The 26,147-nt window shown below is 37.7% G+C and overlaps 1 pseudogene; it reads left to right on the top strand.

Moving 5' to 3' along the window:
- The window catches only part of LOC135273034 (ankyrin repeat domain-containing protein 62-like), a 70,217-nt pseudogene extending 44,341 nt beyond the window's left edge, over window positions 1-25,876 (top strand).
- The last annotated feature ends 271 nt before the right edge of the window (window positions 25,877-26,147 follow it).

Here is a 26,147-nt window from a genome sequence, read left to right as displayed (position 1 = left end):
CCTTCACATTTTTGATATCCTAGGATCCAAATGAAAAAAGAAAAATGAAAGACAGTGGGGAAAGCTTATTGCAGAAAGGGGAAATTTTCCTTTCTGTTCCTGAAGCCCCACAATGCCACATTCTCTAAATCTGGCCATTAAGTGTAAACTGCAGGAGGTAAAGATAGAAGGGGACAGATTTCATGGCTTTGTCCTTTTCTTTCTCTATTTCTGCTCATCACAAGGGGGTGAAAATTTATATTAGACAGCAAAGAGTGGAGGGAATAAAAGCACAAATTTCAAATGAGCCCTTTTTGAAAGTGTGGAAATTTTTGTTTTATTGACTCAGACAGAAATGATTCAGACTTTATATGAATATTGATGAAAAAATCATAATGTAATTTATGCTAATAATTACATAGTGATAAAATTAAATACAAAATATTTTAATGACCATTATCATGACAGAGTCAAGTGATAAAATGAATGAAAACGAAAAAGTTCTTTCTATTAGATAAAATAATAGCAATTGTTATCAGTGTTAAACTTTCATTGAAGTTTGCAGAAAAAATGAAAACATGCAGAAATAAGAAAATGGAAGTGTCAAGAAACCTACATGCCGATTACAGTGACAGTGATGATGATGAATTAATCCAAGAAAGAAGGAGCAGAAAACCTGATAATCATCAATTTCCCAGGCAGAAGAGTGAAGAGTATAATAGATAAACCTATAGCAATATTTAATAGTAGCAATATTTAATAATATAAAACATCTTAAGTATAATAAATCTGTGTTAAGGATTTTATATATGTTACATGCTTATATATGTTAAGAATTTTCATTATAGCATCATCATATCACAAAGCTGGAGATAGTCTAAAATCCCATTAATAAGGAAATAGGTAAATCGTCATACCCATTAAATAACGTAGTATGCAACCCTGTTTTTAAAATTAGATTGGATCTATAGTATACTGATTACTTCATCAGTAATGTATATTTAAAACATTTAGTTTGATAACACATCTTAAGTAAATTTTGTCAGAATATGATATTGCAATATCTTGATGCTTGTAATATCTACTGAGTTGCAAAAGGAAACTACATGCTACCTTGGCACTTTGCATTACCAACAAAATTGCCAGTTATGACATTTGTTTCTTGTTCTCAATGCATGAGTGCTCAAATATTGATTCTCACGATAATCTGAATATTGTCAAGGGATTTCACATGGGGATCTATATTCCATGTAAATATTCAGTGTATTAGTAAAACTTGTTAAAATATATCAAAGGATCTTTGATTTACCAAGTCAGTAGTTCACCCAATTTTTTCCTGTAAAGAGTAACTACTTTAGGCTTTGTGAACCAGAAGGTCTCTGACATCTTTCATAGACGATAGATAAATAGGTAGCACTGTGTTCCAAGAAAACTTACAAAAACAGGCAGTGGGCTGAATTTGGCCCACAAGTACTGATTTGCTGACTCCTATGCCAAAACCAAGGTGCTGCTAATGCAGTGAACCTCCTCTTTTGAGGCACTTTGAATGCATCCCATTATCCTTTCAAAAGATATTTCAGTATGCACAACACCGTATTTTACAACAATGACTTCCTATTATATAATTTATAAAATTCAGTAGACAAAATAAGATTTGAATTTTTACCTTTTTTCATCTTATAGAATTTATTATTTTAATATGACTAACGATTTTGTATATTTGATGATAAAATATCTCAGAGTTGAGTGATTTTTCTCAAGTAAGAAATACTGCCCTTTAGTCTTTCTGTGGTCTTTATAAGCATGACCAAAATGATAACCAGCTTTATAATCTAGAAATGTTCAAGGGGTGTTTTAGTTCTATAATTTTATGATGTTATTTAGTACATTGGTCTGACTTGCCATATATGTCTGGCTTGACATATATATACGTGTGTGTATGTGTGTGCATGTGTGTGTGTGTGTAATTTTTAAAAGCTTTTAAGATATTAAAACATACTATGTAACTAATCATTAATCATTATTAATCATTATGAAATGATTGAAAATATCCTTAAAATTAACCTGTCTGTACTCATGGACTCAAATTTCCTTTCCATTCACTCTTTAACTCACTGCCATAATTTTCACTCTCACCACTCCTCCAAAATTGTTATTCTCAAGGTTGTCACTGATTTTTCACTGTAATACATCTAGACATAATTTTTTTAGATCTCGCTTTATGTAACTTATCAGCAATACTTGACCCAATGGAAAACTCTCTCCTCTCTAACACTTTCTTCACTGGCCCTCAGAATCTCACTCACTCACCTAGATTTTCCTCCTGACTTTCTAGTCCATCCATCTTAGCCTGTTTTGCTTACGTCTCCTCATCTTCTACCTTTTACAGATTGAAGTGACCCAGGGCTCAGTTCTTGAGGTTTTTTCTTGTGACTTTTACTAGCTTGTATATGCTAATGATTTTTAAATTTATACCTCCAGCCCATTTCAGGCCTATTTATCAACCTGTCTACTTGACATCTCTCCTTGATTAACTATTGGGTACAGCAAATTTATCAGGTCCAAAATCTATCTACCGATGATCTTCCTCCTGCCTGCCCCTCATGTAGTCTTTTGTTGTTCCATTAATCATAACTCTTGTAAATGCTCTGCCCAAAACCCTGCTGTCATCCTTGACTCACACATGCTTTCTCTGTCTCCCTCCCCCAACCCCCACCTCTGACACTCCACAGCTAAGATGTTAGCAGATCTCATCAGGTCTAACTTCACAATATATCCAAAAACCAGTCACATCTTTCATGTCTAAGCAACTCCACTATCATCTGATCGACCATCTAGATTAGCATAATAGACTGCTAATTGGTCTTCTGTTTCTCCATGTTTAATCCTGTTTTCATCAATTCTTAACCAGTGAACCTATTAAAACATGTCAGATTATGTCACTCTTTTGGTTAAAAACTTCTAATTGCTTCTCATTTCACTCAAAATACATGCCGAATTTTCTCCTAATACTCAAAAGCCAGCACAGGATCTGACCTCTTATTTTCCTGATTTAAGCTTTTGCCTTTCTAGTCTGGTTTATCCTGGTGTACAGTTTTAAACTTTAATACTCACTTAAAGTACAGTTTGATATGGGTTCACTCTGGCAATTTTACCTGGCAATTATATGCTCTTTATGCTCTTTATGGACTCTTTTGGCTCTTTTTAATGAGCTATACTCTCTATATTAATAGTTTTCTAATTAGGGAGAAAAGCCTAATATTGTGGTCATTCACCATTCTATTACTGGTAATTATGATCATTTCAATCATGGTACAAGGAATCATAGGAGTTGCAAACTTCGCTGGTATTTTATCAGGAATAATAAAATATTTGTGTGGTGAATGCAATGGATGTAAAAATTCTTTTCAAAGGATTATGAGCCTTTAGCTTCTGAAATAAACAGATAAAAGTTGGATTTGGCCAGGTGCGGTGGCTCACTCCTGTAATCCTAGCATTTTGGGAGGCCAGGGCAGGTGGATCATTTGAGGTCAGAAGTTCAAGACCAGTCTGGCCAACATGGTGAAATCTCATCTATACCAAAAATACAAAAATTAGCTGTCAGTAGTGGTGCGCCTGTAATCCCAGCTTCTTGGGAGGCTGAGGCAGAAGAATTGCTTGAGCCTGGAAGGCAGAGTTTGCAGTGAGACGAGATCTTGCCACCACACTCCAGTCTGGGCAGCAGAGCGAGACCCTGTCTCAAAAAAAAAAAAGTTTGATTTATTGCTTTCTCTAGTAAGTCTGTGCTGGTCAGGCACAGTCTCTTTTTTTTTAATTTTTAAAATTTTTTTTATTTTTTATTGCATTTTAGGTTTTGGGGTACATGTGAAGAACATGCAAGATTCTTGCATAGGTACACACATGGCAGTGTGATTTGCTGGCTTCCTCCCCTTCACCTATGTCTGGCATTTCTCCCCATGCTATCTCTCCCCATCTCCCCACCCCCCACTGTCCCTCCCCTGTTTCCCCCCAACAGACCCCAGTGTGTAGTGCTCCCCTCCCTGTGTCCATGTGTTCTCATTGTTCAACACCCGCCTATGAGTGAGAACATGCGGTGTTTGATTTTGTGTTCTTGTGTCAGTTTGCTGAGAATGATGGTTTCCAGATTCATCCATGTCCCTACAAAGCACGGGAACTCATCATTTTTGATGGCTGCATAATATTCCATGGTGTATATAGGCACAGTCTCTTGTAATGGAGCAGCTACTAAGCCTTATAAAAGGTTTGTGGAATAGTGAAGTTGAAGGCTTGGCTGACTCTCATAGGCATAACTGGGTTGACATCATCTGGAGTAATGTGGTTATCTGTGTAAGACTGTTGTGGATTACTTGGCACTTCCAGGCATGCTGATTGGAATGAGTTTGTCTCTGGATGTCTTCAGAGGCAAGTGGCTGACATTCGTTGGTTGGTGTTAGTGAGGCCAGTGGTCATTGATTGACTAGATTAAAAATTGGTTCTGGGTGGCTACCTGTTACCATGGCTACAGGTCAGTTTTCCTTAGTTTGTGGCAATGTTAATCATATGTTTTCTGTTTGAAAGTTGCCTTCTATCAACTATGCTCAAATGAACACTATTTTATATTCCAGAATTATATACTTATTTTTTAAGTTTGAGTCAAGAGAAATTGTTTGTTATCTGAGAAAGATAGTTTTTAGAAGCTTAGTCTTAAACAGAAGACTCATCTACATATATTTTTGGTAAAATTGCTGGATTTATTTTTGTTTTTTGTGTTTTTAGGGGCTCAGGCTGAACTCCTACATAATAATCTCCAATGGGAAATTTCAGCCTTTTTGTAAATTTATGTAGGTACATGATAGTGATATTCTTATTCACATTTACAATTTTCTGCTGATAAATCCAGCTTTTCATATTAGGAATAGATACCACACCGTAAGTATACAAAAGTTTCTAAATCATTTCAAACAAAATTCGAACAAATCAGAATAGTGCTATTTTTGAACTACATATAAAGACACATAGGTATTTTAAAAGCAAGTGTTTTTTCCCTTTAAGGTAATTTTACAGTTTCTTTCAGGCTATATGTGCCTCATAGTATTCTGAAAACTTAATTTAAATGAAACATGTTAAAACAATAACTATGGCACAAATCCAACTATGACCCCATGTCTAAGAGTCATTGCCTTGCAGGCAGCGAGCTCCAGCCTTTTAGCATAGCATTCAAGTTTAGTGTAGCATTCTTTTTTCAGTGTTTGCTTTCATGTACTTTTTTTACCTTTCAACTTCCCAGGAAACAACTGGATGCCATGTGCCTAATCCCTGTGCTCACATTCTGTTCTGTATATAAAATGGATTTCTCCTACTGTTTTTGTTTTTGTTTTGGCCTGGTGAGCTCCTCTTGTCTTTTGCCTCTTCCATAATGTCTTTCTCATGTTCATATATAATTTTTTCTGGTAGTCTTCCAGAAAAATAATGATATCAGTTTTAGTGAAATGGTTAAGGATGAAGGAGGATAAAATCTCTAATTTTCTTACCTCCTTGTAAGGAATATTAGCAGTGATTACTTTCTCCAGAAAGAAAATAGTGTAGACATACTAATCTAGAGACTACTCGACTGTGTCAATGCTGCTGGAAGACTGATTAAAATGATGTGTTTCAACTGGTTGCCATGGAACCCTTACTGTAGTGGCTAAGCACAGACAAATCTTGAGAGAACTTTGACTGCAAAAGGGAGTAGAGAAATGGGTAACAAGTAAAAGAAGAATACGAGATTCAAGTGACTCTTGTTTCTTTTTCAATTTTAAAATGGAAGCTGTTAGAGTATTCTTGTTTGCTGTTCAGAATGAGCCGGTAGAGAAGAAATGTGTTTTTGGAATTTGGTTTTGTTTGCATGTCTGAAGATTGGAAAGCTATCTTTTAAATATCTATAGTAAATCAATTATTCATACAATTTCTATTCATGTTTAGTTTTATCGGAAGTGGTCTTTTTTCAGAATTGGTTCAGGAATGGAATATTTTAATGTAATGGTACATGAAAATCATGACTTAAACTCACATGCATATATTTTTAGAAATTCTATAATAATAAACATACAAACACTAGGTCATATTGGATAGAATTTAAATTTGCCTTGATGATGTATGTATCACAGTACCTTTGAAAGTAGCATCACAAATCGCTGTGCCAAGGTAGTCTAAAATAACAGGTATGTTTCCTTTACGTTTGTTCTGATGCTGGGAAGGGGAAGCTTTCTTTCTTTTTTTTTTTTTTTAGAAAAGGTTAGATTTATTTCTTTTTTCTTTTTTTTTTTATTGCATTTTAGGTTTTGGGGTACATGTGAATAACATGCAAGGTTGTTGCACAGGTGCACACGTGGCAGTATGATTTGCTGCCTCCCTCCCCTTCACCTATATCTGGCATTTCTCCCCATGCTATCCCTCCCCAACTCCCCAGCCCCCCACTATCCCCCCTCCCTGCCAACAGACCCCCGTGTATAGTGCTCCCCTCTCTGTGTCCATGTGTTCTCCTTGCTCAACACCCGCCTATGAGTGAGAACATGTGGTGTTTGATTTTGTGTTCTTGTGTCAGTTTGCTGAGAATGATGTTTTCCAGGTTCATCCATGTCCCTACGAAGGATGTGAACTCCTCCTTTTTAATGGCTGCATAATATTCCATGGTGTATATGTGCCACATTTTTCCTGTCCAGTCTATCATCGATGGGCATTTGAGCTGGTTCCAGGTCTTTGCTATTGTAAACTGTGCTGCAATGAACATTTGTGTGCATGTGTCCTTATAGTAGAACGATTTATAATCCTTTGGATATATGCCCAGTAATGGAATTGCTGGGTCAAATGGAATTTCTATTTCTAGGTCCTTGAGGAATCGCCACACTGTTTTCCACAGTGGTTGAACTAATTTACACTCCCACCAACAGTGTAAAAGTGTTCCTATTTCTCCACATCCTCTCCAGCATCTGTTTTCTCCAGATTTTTTAATGATCGCCATTCTAACTGGCGTGAGATGGTATCTCAATGTAGTTTTGATTTGCATTTCTCTAATGACCAGTGATGATGAGCATTTTTTCATATGTTTGTTGGCCTCATGTATGTCTTCTTTTGTAAAGTGTCTGTTCATATCCTTCGCCCATTTTTGAATGGGCTTGTTTGTTTTTTTCTTGTAAATCTTTTTTAGTTCCTTGTAAATTCTGGATATCAGCCCTTTGTCAGACGGGTAGGCTGCAAAAATTTTTTCCCATTCTGTTGGTTGCCGATTCACTCTATTGACTTTCTTTTGCCGTGCAAAAGCTGTGGAGTTTGATTAGGTCCCATTTGTCTATTTTGGCTTTTGTTGCCAATGCTTTTGGTGTTTTGGTCATAAAGTCCTTGCCTACGCCTATGTCCTGAATGGTTTTGCCTAGGTTTCCTTCTAGTGTTTTTATTGTGTTACGTCTTATGTTTAAGTCTTTAATCCATCTGGAGTCAATTTTAGTGTAAGGTGTCAGGAAGGGGTCCAGTTTCTGCTTTCTGCATATGGCTAGCCAGTTTTCACACCACCACTTATTGAACAGGCAATCCTTTCCCCATTGCTTATTTTTTTCAGGTTTGTCAAAGATCAGATGGCTGTAGATATGTTGTGTTGCCTCCAAGGCCTCTGTTCTGTTCCATTGGTCTATATCTCTGTTTTGGTACCAGTACCATGCTGTTTTGATTACTGTAGCCTTGTAGTAGAGTTTGATGTCCGGTAGTGTGATGCCTCCCACTTTGTTCTTTTTGCTTAGAATTGACTTGGCTATGCGGGCTCTCTTTTGGTTCCATATGAAGTTTAAGGTGGTTTTTTCCAGTTCTGTGAGGAAGGTCATTGGTAGCTTGATGGGGATAGCGTTGAATCTGTATATTACTTTGGGCAGTATGGCCATTTTCACGATATTAATTCTTTCTAACCATGAACATGGAATGTTTCTCCATCTGTTTGTGTCCTCTCTTATTTCGTTGAGTAGTGGTTTGTAGTTCTCCTTGAAGAGGTCCTTTACGTTCCTTGTTAGTTGTATTCCTAGGTATTTTATTCTCTTTGTAGCAATTGTGAATGGCAGTTCGTTCTTGATTTGGCTCTCTTTAAGTCTGTTATTGGTGTATAGGAATGCTTGTGATTTTTGCACATTGATTTTGTATCCTGAGACTTTGCTGAAGTTGCTTATCAGTTTCAGGAGATTTTGGGCTGAGGCGATAGGGTCTTCTAGATATACAATCATGTCATCTGCAAATAGAGACAATTTGACTTCCTCCTTTCCTAATCGAATACCCTTTATTTCTTTTTCTTGCCTGATTACTCTGGCCAGAACCTCCAGTACTATATTGAATAGGAGTGGTGAGAGAGGGCATCCTTGTCTAGTGCCAGATTTCAAAGGGAATGCTTCCAGTTTTTGCCCATTCAGTATGATATTGGCTGTCGGTTTGTCATAAATAGCTTTTATTATTTTGAGATACGTTCCATCGATACCTAGTTTATTGAGGGTTTTTAGCATAAAGGGCTGTTGAATTTTGTCGAAGGCCTTCTCTGCATCAATTGAGATAATCATGTGGTTTTTGTTTTTGGTTCTGTTTATGTGGTGAATTACATATATAGACTTGCGTATATTGAACCAGCCTTGCATCCCCGGGATGAATCCTACTTGATCATGGTGGATAAGCTTTTTGATGTGCTGTTGTAATCGGCTTGCCAGTATTTTATTGAAGATTTTTGCATCTATGTTCATCATGGATATTGGCCTGTAGTTTTCTTTTCTTGTTGACTCTCTGCCAGGTTTTGGTATTAGGATGATGTTGGTCTCATAAAATGATTTGGGAAGGATTCCCTCTTTTTGGATTATTTGGAATAGTTTCAGTAGGAATGGTACCAGTTCCTCTTTGTATGTCTGGTAGAATTCTGCTGTGAACCCATCTGGACCTGGGCTTTTTTTGGGTGGTAGGCTCTTAATTGCTGCCTCGACTTCAGACCTTGTTATTGGTCTATTCAGGGTTTCGACTTCTTCCTGGTTTAGGCTTGGGAGGAGGCTACTGTCCAGGAATTTATCCATATCTTCCAGGTTTTCTAATTTATGTGCATAGAGTTGTTTGTAATAATCTCTGATGATGGTTTGAATTTCTGTGGCATCTGTGGTGATATCCCCTTTATCATTTTTTATTGCATCTATTTGCTTATTCTCTCTTTTCTTTTTTATTAATCTGGCTAGTGGTCTGTCTATTTTGTTGATCTTTTCAAAAAACCAGCTCCTGGATTTATTGATTTTTTTGTAGGGTTTTTCGTGTCTCTATCTCCTTCATTTCTGCTTTGATCTTAGTTATTTCTTGTCTTCTGCTAGGTTTTGAGTTTTTTTGATCTTGCTCCTCTAGCTCTTTCAATTTTGATGATAGGGTGTCAATTTTAGTTCTCTCCTTTCTTCTCATGTGGGCCCTTATTGCTATATATTTTCCTCTAGAGACTGCTTTAAATGTGTCCCAGAGATTCTGGTATGTGGTGTCTTCGTTCTCGTTGGTTTCGAAGAACATCTTTATTTCTGCCTTCATTTCAGTGTTTATCCAGTCAACATTCAGGAGAAAGTTGTTCAATTTCCATGAGGATGTGCGGTTCTGGGTTGGCTTCTGAATTCTGAGTTCTAACTTGATTGCACTGTGGTCTGAGAGATTGTTTGTTATGGTTTCTGTTCTTTTGCATTTGCTGAGGAGTGATTTACTTCCAATTATGTGGTCAATTTTAGAGTAGGTGTGATGTGGTGCTGAGAAGAATGTATATTCCGTGGATTTGGGCTGGAGAGTTCTGTAAATGTCTATTAGGTTTGCTTGTTCCAGGTCTGAGTTCAAGTCCTGGATATCCTTATTAATTTTCTGTCTCGTTGATCTGTCTAATATTGACAATGGTGTGTTGAAGTCTCCCAGTATTAATGTGTGGGAGTCTATGTCTCTTTGTAAGTCTTTAAGAACTTGCCTTATGTATCTGGGTGCTCCTGTATTAGGTGCATATATATTTAGGATCGTTAGCTCTTCTTGTTGTATTGATCCTTTTACCATTATGTAATGTCCTTCTTTGTCTCTTTTGATCTTTGTTTCTTTAAAGTCTATTTTATCAGAGATGAGGATTGCAACTCCTGCTTTTTTTTCCTCTCCATTTGCTTGGTAAATCTTCCTCCATCCCTTTATTTTGAGCCTTTGTGTATCCTTGCTTGTGAGGTGGGTTTCCTGGATACAGCACACTGATGGGTTTTGGCTTTTTATCCAATTTGCCATTCTGTGTCTTTTGATTGGGGCATTTAGTCCATTTACATTTAGGGTTAATATTGTTATGTGTGAGTTTAGTCCTGTCATTTTGATGCTAGCTGGCTGTTTTGCCCATTGGTTGATGCAGATTCTTCATTGTGTTGCTGCTGTTTAACATTTCGTGCGTTTTTGGAGTGGCTGCTGCTGGTTGTTTTTTTCTATGTGTAGTGTCTCCTTCAGGAGCTCTTGTAAAGCTGGTCTGGTGGTGATGAAATCTGTGAGTACTTGCTTGTTCACAAAGGATTTTATTTTTCCTTCACTTATGAAGCTTAGTTTGGCTGGATATGAAATTCTGGGTTGAAAGTTCTTTTCTTTAAGGATGTTGAATATCGGCCCCCACTCTCTTCTGGCCTGTAGGGTTTCTGCTGAGAGATCTGCTGTGAGTCTGATGGGTTTCCCTTTGTGGGTAACCCGACCTTTCTCTCTGGCTGCCCTTAGTATTTTCTCCTTCATTTCAACCCTGGTGAATCTGATGATTATGTGCCTCAGGGTTGCTCTTCTAGAGGAATATCTTTGTGGTGTTCTCTGTATTTCCTGTACTTGAATATTGGCCTGCCTTGCTAGGTTGGGGAAGTTTTCCTGGATAATATCCTGAAGAGTATTTTCCAGCTTGGATGCATTCTCTTCATCACATTCAGGTACACCTATCAAACGTAGATTAGGTCTTTTCATGTAGTCCCATATTTCTTGTTGACTCTGTTCATTCCTTTTTACCTTGTTTTCTCTAATCTTCCCTTCTCGTTTTATTTCATTGAGTTGATCTTCAACTTCTGATATCCTTTCTTCTGCTTGGTCAATTTTGCTGTTGAAACTTGTACATGCTTCGCGAAGTTCTCGTGTTGTGTTTTTCAGCTCCATCAATTCACTCATATTCTTCTCTAAGTTGTCCATTCTCGTTAGCATTTCATCAAGTCTTTTTTCAAGGTTCTTAGTTTCTTTGCATTGGGTTAGAACATGTTCTTTTAGCTCACAGAAGTTTCTTATTATCCATTTTCTGAAAGCTGATTCTGTCATTTCATCACACTCATTCTCCGTCCAGTCTTGTTCCCATGCTGGTGAGGAGTTATGCTGCCTTGTAGGGGGAGAGGTGTTCTGGTTTTGGGTGTTTTCATCCTTTTTGCGCTGGTTTCTTCCCATCTTTGTGGATTTATCCGCCTATTGACTTTGTAGTTGCTGTCTTTCTGATTTTGGTAGTTTTAAGTCTGCAGCAGCTGAACTCATAAACCCCCTTTTCTTCTCCCCAGGTGTTCTGGCCCAGGGGTTTAGCACTTTATGTTTTTCAGCTGTGTTGCTACCATTTTCCCTGCCCACAAGGTGGCAGTCTAGTCACACTCAGCCTGCAGAGGCTTCGCTGAGCTGCTGTGGGCTCCGCCCAGCTTCCGTGTGAGCTTCCCTGCTGTCCTGTGGGTGTAGTTAGAACTGCTTCCGCTATGCTGGCCCGCCCTGTAGTGACGGAGTCTCTGTAGTGGCAAGTTGTCTTGCTTACAGAAAATTGCTCCGGAACTGCAGGGTGTTTCCCAATGGAGGACGCCCCTCCCCCACAGAGCTGGACCATCCCGGGTTCAGCCGTGTTTCCAGAGGGGCCCTCTTTGTCCGGTAATCTCTTGGCTTGCCTCCTTGCCACAGCTCCCCTTGCTGGCCCAGAGGGGACACAGTCTCGTTCACTTTGTTCAAGGAGCCGCTGCTCCCCGCCCCCCGTGCAGGCCGAGCGGCTGCTCCGGTCCAACCAGCGGCGCTGGGAACCCGGGGAGCTTCACCGCCTGTGAATCTCCTGGTCTGTGGGCAGTTAAAATCCGCTGCCCTGTGTGCCGCTGCGTCAGCCGAAGCAGCGGCTCTGAGATTCCTGGTGCTCCCTTGCCCGGGGGTCTCCTGGCTTGGCTCCCTGCTTCAGCTCCCCTTTCTGGCTCAGAGGGAACTCTGTCTCTCTCGCTCGGCATAAGAAGCCACTGCCCCCCACTCCAGGGTGTAGGCTGAGCGGCCACTCCGCTCAAACCAGCAGTGCTGGCGACCCGTGGGGCATTTCCTCCTGTGAATCTCCTGGTCTGTGGGCAGTAAAAGTCCGTCTGGAAATGCGGCGTCCACTCACCCTCTGCACCTTCTCTCGGAGCTGCAATCCCGACTTCTTCCTAAGCAGCCATCTTGGATCGATCTCCGCTTTCTAATTAATAATAGAAAAGCAAACTACTGAAAAAATAATTGCAGACTGTTACTTTTGGACTGTATAGTTCAAATGTAAAAATTAAATGTTTCTGTGCACCAACAGTGTCTTTGACATGTCTTGTACACTCAGCAAGTTTTGGTTGAATGCATGAATAAATAGTTGAATGGATGAATGAATTTTTTTGTGAATTTCTTTAGAGAAACCAAATTTTCAGTTTATTAAAAGCAGGTTTCCAAAGCTGCATAGGTATAAAATCTAATTTTTTAAAAATTTCAAGATTCAGAGATTATTATTTGTTATCATAGAAAGAAATGGAAAGATAATATGAATTCATCTGCTATTATATTACTTGTAAACACTTGAAAATAAATATTACTTTTATAGTGTATTATAGAGTATTCTGGAACACATATTTTGGAGCCAGAGTTCATGGGTTTGAATGCTTAATCTGCTACTAACAAGTTTTATGAGGTTGGGCAAGTTATATGGCCTTTCCATGCCTACTTTCTTACTTTATAAAATGCCTAGTATGTTATCTACCTCACAGAATTATTGGGAGGATTCAAGTGACTTAAACACTTGTATAGTGTTTAGAATAGTACATAGTATCTGCACAGTATGTCCTGAAAAGCTCACTAATGTCATAATTTATAAAGCATTTCTGTTACATAAGTAATATTTATCAAATAAGTCTTAGCACAAATTAAATCTTGTTTGTATAGAAAACGACAATAAGGTCAGGTGCGGTGGCTCACACCTATAATTCTAACACTTTGGGAGGCCAAGGCAGGTGGATCACCTCAGTTCAGGAGTTCAAGACCAGCCTGGCCAACATGGTGAAACCCCATCTCTACTAAAAATACAAAAAAATAAAAAATGAAAAATAAGTAGGTGTGGTGGCAGGCACTTGTAATCCCAGCTACTCAGGAGGCTGAGGTAGGAGAATCACCAGGACCCTAGAAGTAGAAGTTGCAGTGAACCGATATCATGCCATTGCACTCTGCCCACGCAACAGAGCAAGACTCTCTCAAAAAATAAATAATAAATAAATAAATAAGTAAATAGGGGCAACAAGAGAAAAACCTAGTGTGTGTGTGTATATATATATATATATTTTTCCTATCAAATAATGCAAGTAATATGTTTTTTCTTTTTTTTTGGCTGTCAGAAAACTAATGCTACCCTTTCCATTTACTTTATCCCCTTGTAGAAAATGATTGTATTTTACATCACCTGTGAAATATTTCCTGTAAACTTTATGAATAGGAGAGAGAAATGATAAATATAGAGCTTTTATATATAAAATAGTTATAGTCTTTGTATTTTACATATTTACTATTTGTCTGATTGTAATTTTTTCTTTTAGGCTTGCAAAGAAAACATCTACTAAAAAGAACAAGGTATTGTAAAAGTAAATTGTCAAGAATGTTGTTGAAAATCCCTTATTAAAGGTCACTTAAAAAAACAGAAAATCTTTTGTAGTAAAGATATTGGCTTTGAAAAGGCAGCAGTAACCATTCATAAAGCTACCCTTTTAACCACAGTCTATTAACTATTTTAATAAGTACTTTGGTTTTGCTCATAAAAAAAGATGAATAATTCCCACTGGTGTACATTTAATATATGCTATAAATATTTGGGGGACATTTTGAAACAGTGTTATTTATTTTATAGGTTAAAAGACATCTATATTTCAAGGATGACCTCGATGACATAATTCAGCCATCTGAAACAACCTCAGAGGATGATGAGTTGCCTTACTCTGATGATAAAAATTTTATGTTACTCATTGAACAACATAGAATAGAGTGTAAAGGTAGGACCAATGCATAAATATAAGGCTTTTTCCCTAGCCTACAGTAATGTTTGCACACATTGCTTGGCACTGTACCATAGATCACTGATGTGTTATAGGGATGTTCATCTCAGAAACATGTTTTTTGTGAATATGGAATGAGAACTGCTCTATCTTGTATGCTCTTAACCAAAGAGCTGTGATCGTTCCACTGTACTTTTCTCAGTGTGAATGACACTTCGAATCTTTTTGCTGACTCTGTTTCTCTCCTGTGCCTTTACCCAGGGGCAGGTCATTATCTCGTATGTTGAATAATGTGATAACTCTTTTTCAATTCTTTTCCCTACTGTTCCACCTTCCAAAACCATGGTCTATTCTGCAACCATAATTATATACATTTTAAAAATTTACATCTGATCATGTTACCTGCTTGCTTAACACCCAACTGCCACTTGTCATTGCTATAAGGTAGACATGTCAGCACTCTAGCTTTGTACTGCATCATTTCATGTCCTTTTTTCTCTCCATGTCACAGCCAGTGCCCCAGGTGTTTGCTCGTACAATCCTTAGCTTTAGTGGGGTATAGTTGATATATGTTAAAGTGCACATATGTAAGATGTACAACTTAATAAGTTTTTTGATAGGTGTATACACCTGTGAAACTGTCACCATAATGAACATAGTTATCTTATCCATCACCCGTGAAAGTGTCCTGTGCTGCTTTATGTTCCCTCTTTAGAAAAACTGCTAAATTGTTTTCCGAAACGTGTACGATTTTCCCTTGCCATCAACAGAATAGGACAGTTTCAGTTGCTGTGTTGTCACACTAAGTATTGCAGTATTTATTTGTAGCATTCTCATGGGTATGGATTTTGTGCATGATCCTAATGACTAAACATGTTGAACATCTTTCCATGTTTTATTTGCCATCTGTACATCCTCTTTGGTGAACTGTGTTTTCCTATCTTTTTCCATTTACAATATTAGGTGGATGTTTTCATGCTTGTTGAATTTTAAGAGTTCTGGACACTATTACTTTACAAGAACATTTTTTCCAGTTTGTGGCTTCACTTCATTTTCTTAATAGTGTCTTTTCTAAAGAGCAGAAGTTTTTACTTTTGATGAACTCTGTTTAGTTACAGAGTTTGCATTTTATGTCATATCTAAGAAATCTTTGCCTAGCACAAGTAATTTTCTCAAAATTTTTACAAAAATTTTATTCTATGCTTCATTCTAGAAGTTTTATAGTTCTAGGTCTTACATTTAAATGTACGCTTCATTTTGAGTTCATTTTTATATATAGAATGAGGTATATGGATTCAAGTTAACTTTTTGGATATGAACAGCCAGTTGTTTGAGCACCATGTATGGAAATGGCTATCCTTTCTCTACTACATTGCCGTCCTGCCTTTGTCAGAAACAAACTGGTTGCCTGTATGTCATCTATTTGCCTGTGGACTCTATTGAATTCTATTAATTTACAGATGCTCCTCAAATTATGGTAGGGTTACTTCTGATTTCAGTCAAAAGCTAAGTGGTACTTCCGTAAACCCATTGTAAAGTTACTAAGTTAAACCACCTTAAGTTTGAAGCTGTCTGTATTTGACTTTCTTTATATAGGTTGAGCATCCCTAATTCAAAAATCCCAAATCTGAAATGCTGTAAAATCCAGTGTTTTTATTGTCAACCTGATCTCACAAGTGGAAAGTCCCATATCTGAGCAGCTCATGTACACAAACTTTGTTTCATGCAAAAAATTATAAAATATTTAAAATTACCTTCAGAGGCTAGGCACGGTGGCTCATGCATATAATCCCAGAACTTTGGGAGGCCGAGGCGGGAGGATTACTTTGTGTCTGGAGCTTGAGATCATTCTGGCCAACATGGCAAAACCGCATCTCTACTAAAAATACAAAAATTAGTTAAGCGTGTTGATGCACACCTATGATCCCAGCTACTCAGGTAGCTGAGGCAAGAAATCGCTTGAACTTGGGAAGTGAAAGTTGCAATGAGCTGTGATCTCACCACTGCACTCCAGCTTGGGTGACAGAGCAAGACTATCTCAAAAAATAAAATAAAATAAAATTACCTTCAGGCTTTGTGTATAAGGTGTGTATGAAAAATAAGTGTATTTTATGTTTAGACCTGGGTCCTATCTCCTAGAGGTATCATTTTATATATTTGCAAATATTCCAAAATCCAAAATCTGCAATACTTCTGGTCCCAAGCATTTTCAATAAGGGATGTTCATCCTGTACCAGTGGCACATTGTTTTGATTACTATTGATTTATAATAATTCTCAAAATCAGTTTTCCAATTTTGTTATTTGTTCTGTTTTGGCTGTACTAGAACCTTTGCATTTCCACAAGAACTTTAGAACTGACTTGTCAACTTAAAAAAAGCCTCCTGGATTGTTGGACATTAGGTTGGGATTGTGTTGTATTTATAGATTAATTTATGGAAAATGAACATCTTAACAATAATGAATCTTTCTACTCCTGAAGAAGTGTATGTCTGCATTTATATAGGTCATAGTTAATTTTCTCAGTAATATTTTGTAGTTTTTAGTATATAGTTCTTCTTGTGTTTTATCAGATGTTTATGTATTTCACATTTTGATATAGTCATAAATGATATTTAAAAATTTTTACTCTGATTGTTTTTCACTAATATATAGAAATACAATTGGCTTTTCTATGTTGATTTTACATAGTCCAATCTTACTGAACTCACTTATTGGTTCTGGTACATTCTTGGAAGATTTGATCAGATTTTCTATATAGACCATAGACTGTCAAACTTTTTCTTAAAGTAGTTTCTTATTAAAGACTTGTGGAAAAAGGGGTCTCTGTTTTAGTTGTTTGACTCTGCCATTGTAGTATGAGAGCAGCCATAGACAACCTGTACATTCGTGAACACAGCTGTGATCATTGACAAAGACAAGAAGCTGGCCCATAGGTTAGAATTTACCCAAACCTATTGTGTGATCATGGTTGTGTATAAAGACAGATTTATTTATTTTTTCAACTGGGATGACTTTTCTTTTTCTTGCCTAACTAAACTAGCCAGAATCTTCAGAACAATACGACATAAAAGCAGTGAAAGCAAACATTGTTGTGTTCTTCATCTTCTGGGGAACATATTCAGTTTTTCACCATGACGCATGTTAGCTGTGGGTTCATGATAGATGCTCTTTATCGTGCTGATGAAGGTCCCTTGATTCTTACTTTCCTGAGAGTTTTTCCTATTTAAAAAATCAGATTCATCCATGTCCCGTCAAAGGACATGAACTCATCATTTTTTATGGCTGCATAGTATTCCATCGTGTATTCCATAGTATTCCATGGTCCTGGACATTTTCCCTGTCCAGTCTATCATCGATGGGCATTTGGGTTGGTTCCAAGTCTTTGCTATTGTAAACAGTGCTGCAATGAACATTTGTGTGCATGTGTCCTTATAATAGAATGATTTATAATTGTTTGGATATATACTCAGTAATGGGATTGCTGGGTAAAATGGAATTTCTATTTCTAGGTCCTTGAGGAATTGCCACATTGTCTTCCACAATGGTTGAACTAATTTACACTTCCACCAACAGTGTAAAAGTGTTCCTTTTTCTCCACATCCTCTCCAGCATCTGTCTCCAGATTTTTAAATGATTGCCATTCTAACTGGCGTGAGATGGTATCTCAATGTAGTTTTGATTTGCATTTCTCTAATGACCAGTGATGATGAGCATGTTTTCATATGATTGTTGGCCTCATATATGTCTTCTTTTGAACAGTGTCTGTTCATATCCTTTTCCCATTATTGAATAGGCTTGTTTGTTTTCTTGTAAATCTGTTTTAGTTCTTTGTAGATTTTGGATATAAGTCCTTTGTCAGATGGGTAGATTGCAAAAATTTTTTCCCATTCCGTTGGTTGCCAGTTCACTCTAATGATTGTTTCTTTTACTGTGCAGAAGCTCTGGAGTTTAATTAGATCCATTTGTCTATTTTTGGCTTTTGTTGCCAATGCGTTTGGTGTTTTAGTCATGTCGTCCTTGCCTATGTCTATGTCCTGAATGGTTTTGCCTAGGTTTTCTTCTAGCGTTTTTATGGTGTTAGGTCTTATGTTTAAGTCTTTAATCCATCTGGAGTTAATTTTAGTATAAGGTGTCAGGAAGGGGTCCAGTTTCTGCCTTCTGCATGTAGCTACCCAGTTTTCCCAATACCATTTATTAAACAGGGAATCCTTTCTCCATTGCTTGTTTTTCTCAGGTCTGTGAAAGATTGGATGGTTGTAGATGTGTGGCGTTGCCACTGAGGCCTCTGTTCTCTTCCATTGGTCTATATCTCTGTTTTGATACCAGTACCATGCTGTTTTGATTACTGTAGCCTTTTAGTATAGTTTCAAGTCAGGTAGCGTGATGCCTCTGGCTTTGTTCTTTTTGCTTAGAATTGACTTGGCTATGCGGGCTCTCTTTTGGTTCCATATGAAGGTTAAGGTGGTTTTTTTCAGTTCTGTAAAGAAGGTCATTGGTAGCTTGATGGAGATAGTATTGAATCTATAAATTACTTTGGGCAGTATGGCCATTTTCATGATATTGATTTTTCCTAACCATGAGCATGGAATGTTTCTCCATCTGTGTCCTCTCTTATTTCGTTGAGCAGTGGTTTGTATTTCTCCTTGAAGAGGTCCTTCAAGGAGATTGTAGCAATTGTGAATGGCAGTTTGCTCTTGATTTGACTCTCTTTAAGTCTGTTATTGGTGTATAGGAATGCTTGTGATTTTTGCACATTGATTTTGTATCCTGAGACTTTACTGAAGTTGCTTATCAGTTTCAGGAGATTTTGGGCTGAGATGATAGGGTCTTCTAAATATACAATCATATCATCTGCAAATAGAGTCAGTTTGATTTCCTCCTTTCCTAATTGAATACACTTTCTTTTTCTTGCCTGTTCATTCTGGCTAGAACTTCCAATATTATATTGCATAGGAGTGGAGAGAGAAGGCATCCTTGTCTAGTGCCAGATTTCAAAGGGAATGCTTCTAGTTTTGCCCATTCAGTATGATATTGGCTGTGGGTTTGTCATAATCAGCTTCTATTATTTTGAGGTACGTTCCGTCCATACCTAGTTTATTGAGAGTTTTTAGCATAAAGGGCTGTTGAATTTTGTCGAAAGCCTTCTCTGCATCTATTACAATAATCATGTGGTTTTTGTCTTTGGTTCTGTTTATGTAGTGAATTATGTTTATAGACTTGTATATGTTGAACCAGGCTTGCATCCCCAGAATGAAGCCTACTCGATCGTGATGGATAAGGTTTTGGATATGCTGTTGCAATCAGTTTGCCAGTATTTTATTGAAGATTTTTGCATCTATGTTCATCATGGATAGTGGCCTGAAGTTTTCTTTTCCTGTCGAGTCTCTGCCAGATTTTGGTATCAGGATATTGGTGACGTAAAAAGATTTGGGGAGGATTCCCTGTTTTGGATTTTTTGGATTTTTTAGATTAGCTTCAGAAGGAGTGGTACCAGTTCCTCTTTTCATGTCTGGTAGAATTTGGCTGTGAACCCATCTGTACTTGGGCTTTTTTTGGTTGGTAGGCTATTAATTGCTGCCTCAACTTCAGGCCTTGTTATTGGTCTATTCAGGGTTTCAACTTCTTCCTGGTTTAGGCTTCAAAGGGTGTAAGTGTCCAGGAATTTATCCATTTCTTCCAGGTTACTGGTTTATGTGCATAGAGTTGTTTATAGTAATCTCTGATGGTGGTTTGTATTTCTGTTTAATCTTTGGTGATATCCCCTTTATCATTTTTATTGCATCTATTTGATTATTCTCTCTTCTTTTTTATTAATCTGACTAGTGGTCTGTCTATTTTGTTGATCTTTTCAAAAAAACAGCCTCTGGATTTATTGATTTTTTGAAGGGTTTTTTGTGTCTCTGTGTCCTTCAGTTTTGCTCTGATCTTAGTTATTTCTTGTCTTCCACTAGCTTTTGAGTTTTTTTGATACTGCTCCTTGAGGTCTTTCAGTTTTGATGATAGGGTGTCGATTTTATATCTTTCCTTGCTTTCCTTGTGGACATTTATTGGTACAAACTTTCCTCTAGACACTGCTTTAAATGTGCCCCAGAGATTCTGGTACATTGTGTCTTCATTCTCATTTGGTTTCAAAAAACATCTTTATTTCTGCCTTCATTTCATTATTTATCCAGTCAGCATTCAAGAGCCAGTTGTTCAGTTTCCATGAAGTTGTGCGGTTCTGAGTTAGTATCTGAATTCTGACTTCTAATTTGATTGTGCTGTGGTCTGAGAGACTGTTTGTTATGATTTCCATTCTTTTGCATTTGCTGAGGAGTGATTTACTTCCAATTATGTGGTCAGTTTTATGTGTGATGTGGTGCTGAGAAGAATGTATATTCTTTGAATTTGGGGTGGAGAGTTCTGTAAATGTCTATTAGGTTTGCTTGGTCCAGGTCTGAGTTCAAGTCCTGGATATCCTTGTTAATTTTCTGTCTCGTCGATCTGTTTAATATTGACAGTGGAGTGTTTAAGTCTCCTACTATTATTGTGTGGGAGTCTAAGTGTCTTTGTAGGTCATTAAGAACTTGCTTTATGTATCTGGGTGCTCCTGTATTGGGCGCTTATATATTTAGGATCGTTAGCTATTCTTGTTTTATTGATCCTTTTACCATTATGTAATGCCCTTCTTTGTCTCTTTTGATCTTTGCTGGTTTAAAGTCTATTTTATTAGAGACTAGGATTGGAACTCCTGCTTTTTTTTGCTCTCCATTTTCTCAGTAGATCTTCCTCCATCCCTTTATTTTGAGCCTATGTGTATCCTTGCATGTGAGATGGGTTTCCTGGATACAGCACACTGATAGGTTTTGACGTTTTGTCCAATTTGCCAGTCTGTGTCTTTTGATTCGGGCATTTAACCATTTACATTTAAGGTTAACATTGTTATGTTTGAATTTGATCCTGCCATTTTGATGCTAGCTGGTTGTTTTGTCCATTAGTTGATGCAGTTTCTTCATTGTGTCAATGCTCCTTCCATTTGGTATGTTTTTGGAGTGGCTGGTACTGGTTGTTCCTTTCTAAGTTTAGTGCTTCTTTCAGGAGCTCTTGTAAAGCAGGCCTGGTGCTGATGAAATCTCTGAGTAATTGCTTGTTCATAAAGGATTTTCTTTCTCCTTTACTTATGAAGCTTAGTTTGGCTGATGTGAAATTCTAAGTTGAATGTTCTTTTCTTTAAGGATGTTGAATATTGGCCCCCACTCTCTTCTGGCTTGTAGGGTTTCTATGGAGACATCTACTGTGAGTCTAATGGGCTTCCCTTTGTGTGTAACCCATCCTTTATCTCTGGCTGCCCTTAGCACTTTTTCCTTCATTTCAGCCCTGGTGAATCTGATGATTATGTGCCTTGGGGTTGCTCTTCTTGAGGAATATCTTTGTGGTGTTCTCTGTATTTCCTGGACTTGAATGTTGGCCTGCCTTGCTAGGTTGGGGAAGTTCTCCTGGATAATATCCTGAAGTGTTTTCCAGTTTGGATTCATTCTCCCCATAACATTCAGGTACACCTGTCAAACATAGATTAGGTCTTTTCACATAATTCCATATTTCTTGGAGGCTTTGTTCATTTCTTTTTACTCTTTTTTTCTCTAATCTTTCCTTGTTTTATTTCATTGAGTTGATCTTCAATCTCTGATATCCTTTCTTCTGCTTGGTCGATTCGACTATTGAAACTTGTGTATGCTTCGTGAAGTTCTCATGCTGTGTTTTTCAGCTCCATTAAGTTGTTTATATTCTTCTCTAAGCTGTTTATTCTCATTAGCATTTCTTCAAACCTTTTTTCAACTTTCTTAGTTTCTTTGCTTTGGGTTAGAACATGACTTTTTAGCTCAGATATGTTTGTTATTACCCACCTTCTGAAGCCTCTTTCTGTCAATTCATCAGACTCATTCTCCATCCAGACTTGTTCCCTTGATGGTGAGAAGTTTTGATCTCTTGGAGGAGGAGTGGCATTCTTGTTTGGGGTATTTTCATCCTTTTTGCACTGGTTTCTTCCCATCTTTGTGTGTTTATCTACCTGTGGTCTTTGTGGTTGTTGACTTTCAGATGGGGTCTCTGAGTGGATGTCATTTTTGTTGCTGATGAAGTTGTTTCTTTCTGTTTCTTAGTTTTCCTTCTAACAGTCAGGCTCCCCTGCTGTAGGACTATTGGAGGTCCACTCCAGACCCTACTTGCTTGGGGACCACCTGCAGTGGCTTCAGAACAGTGAGGGTTGCTGCTAGTTTATTCTTCTTTTATCTTTGTCCCAGAAGGATACCTGCCAGATATCAGCCTGAGCTCTCCTTTATGAGGTGTCTCTTTGGTTATACAGGGATCGGGGAGCTGCTTGAGGAGACAGTCTATCCCTTATAGGAGCTCAAGTGCTGAGCTGTGAGCTCTGTTGTTCTGTTTAGAGTTGCTAGGTAGGTACATTTAAGTCTGCTGCAGCAGAACTCATAACCACCTTTTTTCCCAGGTGCTCTGTCCCAGGAAGGTGGGGCTTTATTTATAAGTTCCTGACATTCTGCTGCCTTTTTTCAGAGATGCCCTGCCCAGCGAGGAGGTAGCCTAGTCACACTCTGCCGGCATCAGCGTTGCTGAGCTGCCATGGCCCTGCCCAGCTGCTGTGTGAACTTTCTTGCAGTTTTTTTTATTGGGGTATAGTTAGAACTGCCTCGGTAATGGTGATCTGCCTCAGTAATGGCAGACTGTCTCTGTAATGGCGGATTTAGTGGATTTAATTCTTGGTAATGTAGGATTTTCTCGGTAATGGCGGACGCCCTTCCCCCCGCAGAGCTGGACCATCCCCAGTCCAGCTGTGCTTGCTGTGAAACACTGAGTCCAGAGCATTTCAGATTGTTGGTCTTCATGGGCATGGGACCAGCTGAGCCAGATCAACTGGCTCTCTGTTTCAGCCCCCTTTTTTTTCAGTTGAACGGGTGACTGTGTCTCAGGCATTCCAGTCACCAGTTGAAATAGCACCCGAATTTCTTTGAGTTTCTGTGCAGCAACCCACTGCACCAGCTGAAACAACTGCGCTAGACACTCATGGTGCTTTTTGGCCCAGGAATCTCCAGGTCTGTGGGCATTCAAAATTCATTTGGAAATGCAGTGATCACTCACCCTCTGCATTTTCACTGGGAACTGCAATCCAGAGCTGTTCCTATTTGGCCTTCTTCTACTGAAATCTTTTTAATGAGATTTATTATATGGCCTAAAATATTGTCTGTTTTAATAAGTGTTCCATAGGTACTTGAAAAGCATGGTGATAAGTCTGCTCTGTTCTTCCTAATTTTCTGTCTCCTTGTTCTATCACTTCTTGAGTAAAAGGTATTGAAACCTCAGATTACTTAGAAATTGACTATTTCTTTTTGTAGTTCTATCCACTTTGGCCTCCTGCATTTTGAATTTCTTATGACATTAGGGGCATAAACATTTTGGATTATTATGTGTTCTTGATTAAATGAAACTTTTATCATTATGACATGACCTTATTTATTGCTGGAAATGTTTTTGCTGTGAAATCGACTTTAATATTAATACAACCATTTCTTCTCAGTAGTCTTCTGATAAGTGTTAGCATGTATTTTTTTCCTATTCTTGTAGCCAATTTATGTCTTTACAATTAAAGTGCACTTCGTATAGACAGCATGTAGTTAGGTATTGCTTCCTTATTGAGTCTGTCAGTCTGCTTTTTAATTGAGGCGTATAAACCAGTTTCATTTATATTGTGATTATCAATATAGTTACTTTTTTTGTCATTATGCTGTTCGATTGCTGTTAGTCTCGCTGTTATTTGTTCCTCTTTTCTTCTTTTTCTGCGTTCCTTTAGATTAGTCAGCTATTTTCTGTGGTTTAATTTCACATTTCTTTTTTGGTTGATTATATGTAACTCTTTGTTTGCTATCTTAGTGGCTTATTTCAGATTTATGGTATATAATTTTAACCTATCACAGTCTGCCTTCAAGTGATGTTATACCACATCATAGATGGCATAAGAAAATGACAATGGTACCCTTTTACTTTTTTTCCCAGACAGTTCCTTCCTGAATCTGTGGGATTATGGATTTTGCCAAGTTTAGAATGTTTTTGGCCATTTTTTTTTCAGTTTTCTTTTCTGTCTTTCTTCCTATTTGGGGACATATATTAGTTGCTTGAAGGTTTCTCATAGTTCATCATGTCAAATTTATGATTGTGATGTTTAATCTGTGTTTATTTTCATCCTCTGTCGTTTTTACCTCTGACAGTGCAATTGGCATTTCTGCAAGTATGGTTTGATTTTTAAAGAAATATCTTACATGCCTCCACTTATTGTCGCAAGTTTTTTGGGGGTACAGTCATTTACTTATAAACAGAATTCTTTTTTTTTTTTTTCTTGCTTTTAGATTTTGGGTAATTTGCCACTCCAGAGGCAAGAGTTTCCTGATTATTTCTTGTCCTGTGAAGTATGAGTTTTTGGGCCCGGCTCCTGGGAATGGACCCTCTTCTGGGCACTTCGAGAACAGCAGACATTGTTTCTTCCAATCTTGTTCTATTGTTTTCCCTGCCGCCTTGATCTTAGGAAGTTTCCTAGCAAATGTGGATTTTTTTCATTATTCTATTAAATACTTTAGAGTGGACTTCTGCAGATGTCCAGGGTTTGTTTCCTCTGCTGCTTTCTCCTCTCAAGTGTTCTGTCCTGTGATTTCTCTCTGCTTTCATTTTACCAGACTCTTAGCATCACCACCACAGCTCAGGGAATCTTGTGTCAGATTTTCTCCCTTTGTCATGGCCTGGGAGCTCTGTCCACACAAAAAGCTGGGACTTTTGTAAGGCCTACATTTGTTTCTTGTCTTTCAGTGATTACCATCCTCATTACCGAAGTCCACTGTGTTGAAAGGCATTGTTTCATTATTTTGCCTGGTTGTTTTTGGCTTCAGGTAAGAAAGAAAATCAGCACCCGTTGCTCCCTCTTGACTGGAAGCAGATTGCAGCCGAGTTCCAGAACATGCATCAGACTAGCCAGAGTGCTCTGCTTCCTCCTTTGCTCAAGTGCTTCCTTCTCATTTTTCATTTCTCAGTGTAACCTTCTCTTCCTCAGGGAAATCTTCCCTTGGGCAATTATAGGTCAAATTCTCTTATGTGATTATAAAACTATGTATTCTTAAAGCAGCTATCTGAATTTAGATTTGTCACCTTTGTCTTTGTTCTTCACTATGCTTTGAGCTAAACAAGGTCGGACGTGTTGTCTGTTTTATCTGAAGCTCTTTCTATAATTTCCACATTGCAGGCAGTTAATATATACAGTGTAAGAATGATTGTCATGTTGATATCCACAGTCCTTTATATCTAAAACCCTACTCATGTATTTTATCTCTATTTTGTTTTCCCTTGGTTACAGATTTTGTTAGCCTATTGAAAATCAAGAATGCAGCATCTGCACATGAAAGATTAGTAGAACATAAAATATATTACTGTGAACAACTTACAGTGAAATTTCAAAAAATGAAAAATAAGATTAGTACACTACAAAAGGAACTATCTGAAACAGACAAAACCAAATCACAGTTAGAGCATCAGAAACTTGAATGGAAAGAAGAGCTCCATAATTTAAGGTAAAACATTCTAGTTTTAAAGAAATATTTGAACTGTTTATACTAAAGATATGTAGGATAATTTTTGTAATAGTTGACTTACCTTCTAGGGTTTAATAGAGAAAAAAACTTCTTAAAATCGTGGCATGTGAAATTCATGGATATAATATCACAAGCTCTTAATTGTGAATATTTCTCTAATAATTAACTGCATATTCCTTTAAACCATTGTTTAAATGATTATAGGGATTTCTACTCTATGGAAATCTCATTATTTAATAAATTGAAATTGGGGG

Source organism: Aotus nancymaae, unplaced genomic scaffold (assembly GCF_030222135.1).
Source record: "Aotus nancymaae isolate 86718 unplaced genomic scaffold, 86718_ANA_hifiasm-v0.15.2.pri h1tg000207l, whole genome shotgun sequence".
Taxonomy (NCBI): Eukaryota; Metazoa; Chordata; class Mammalia; order Primates; family Aotidae; genus Aotus; species Aotus nancymaae.
Note: the sequence above shows the minus strand (reverse complement) of the source record. Positions and strands in the feature narration are given on the sequence as shown.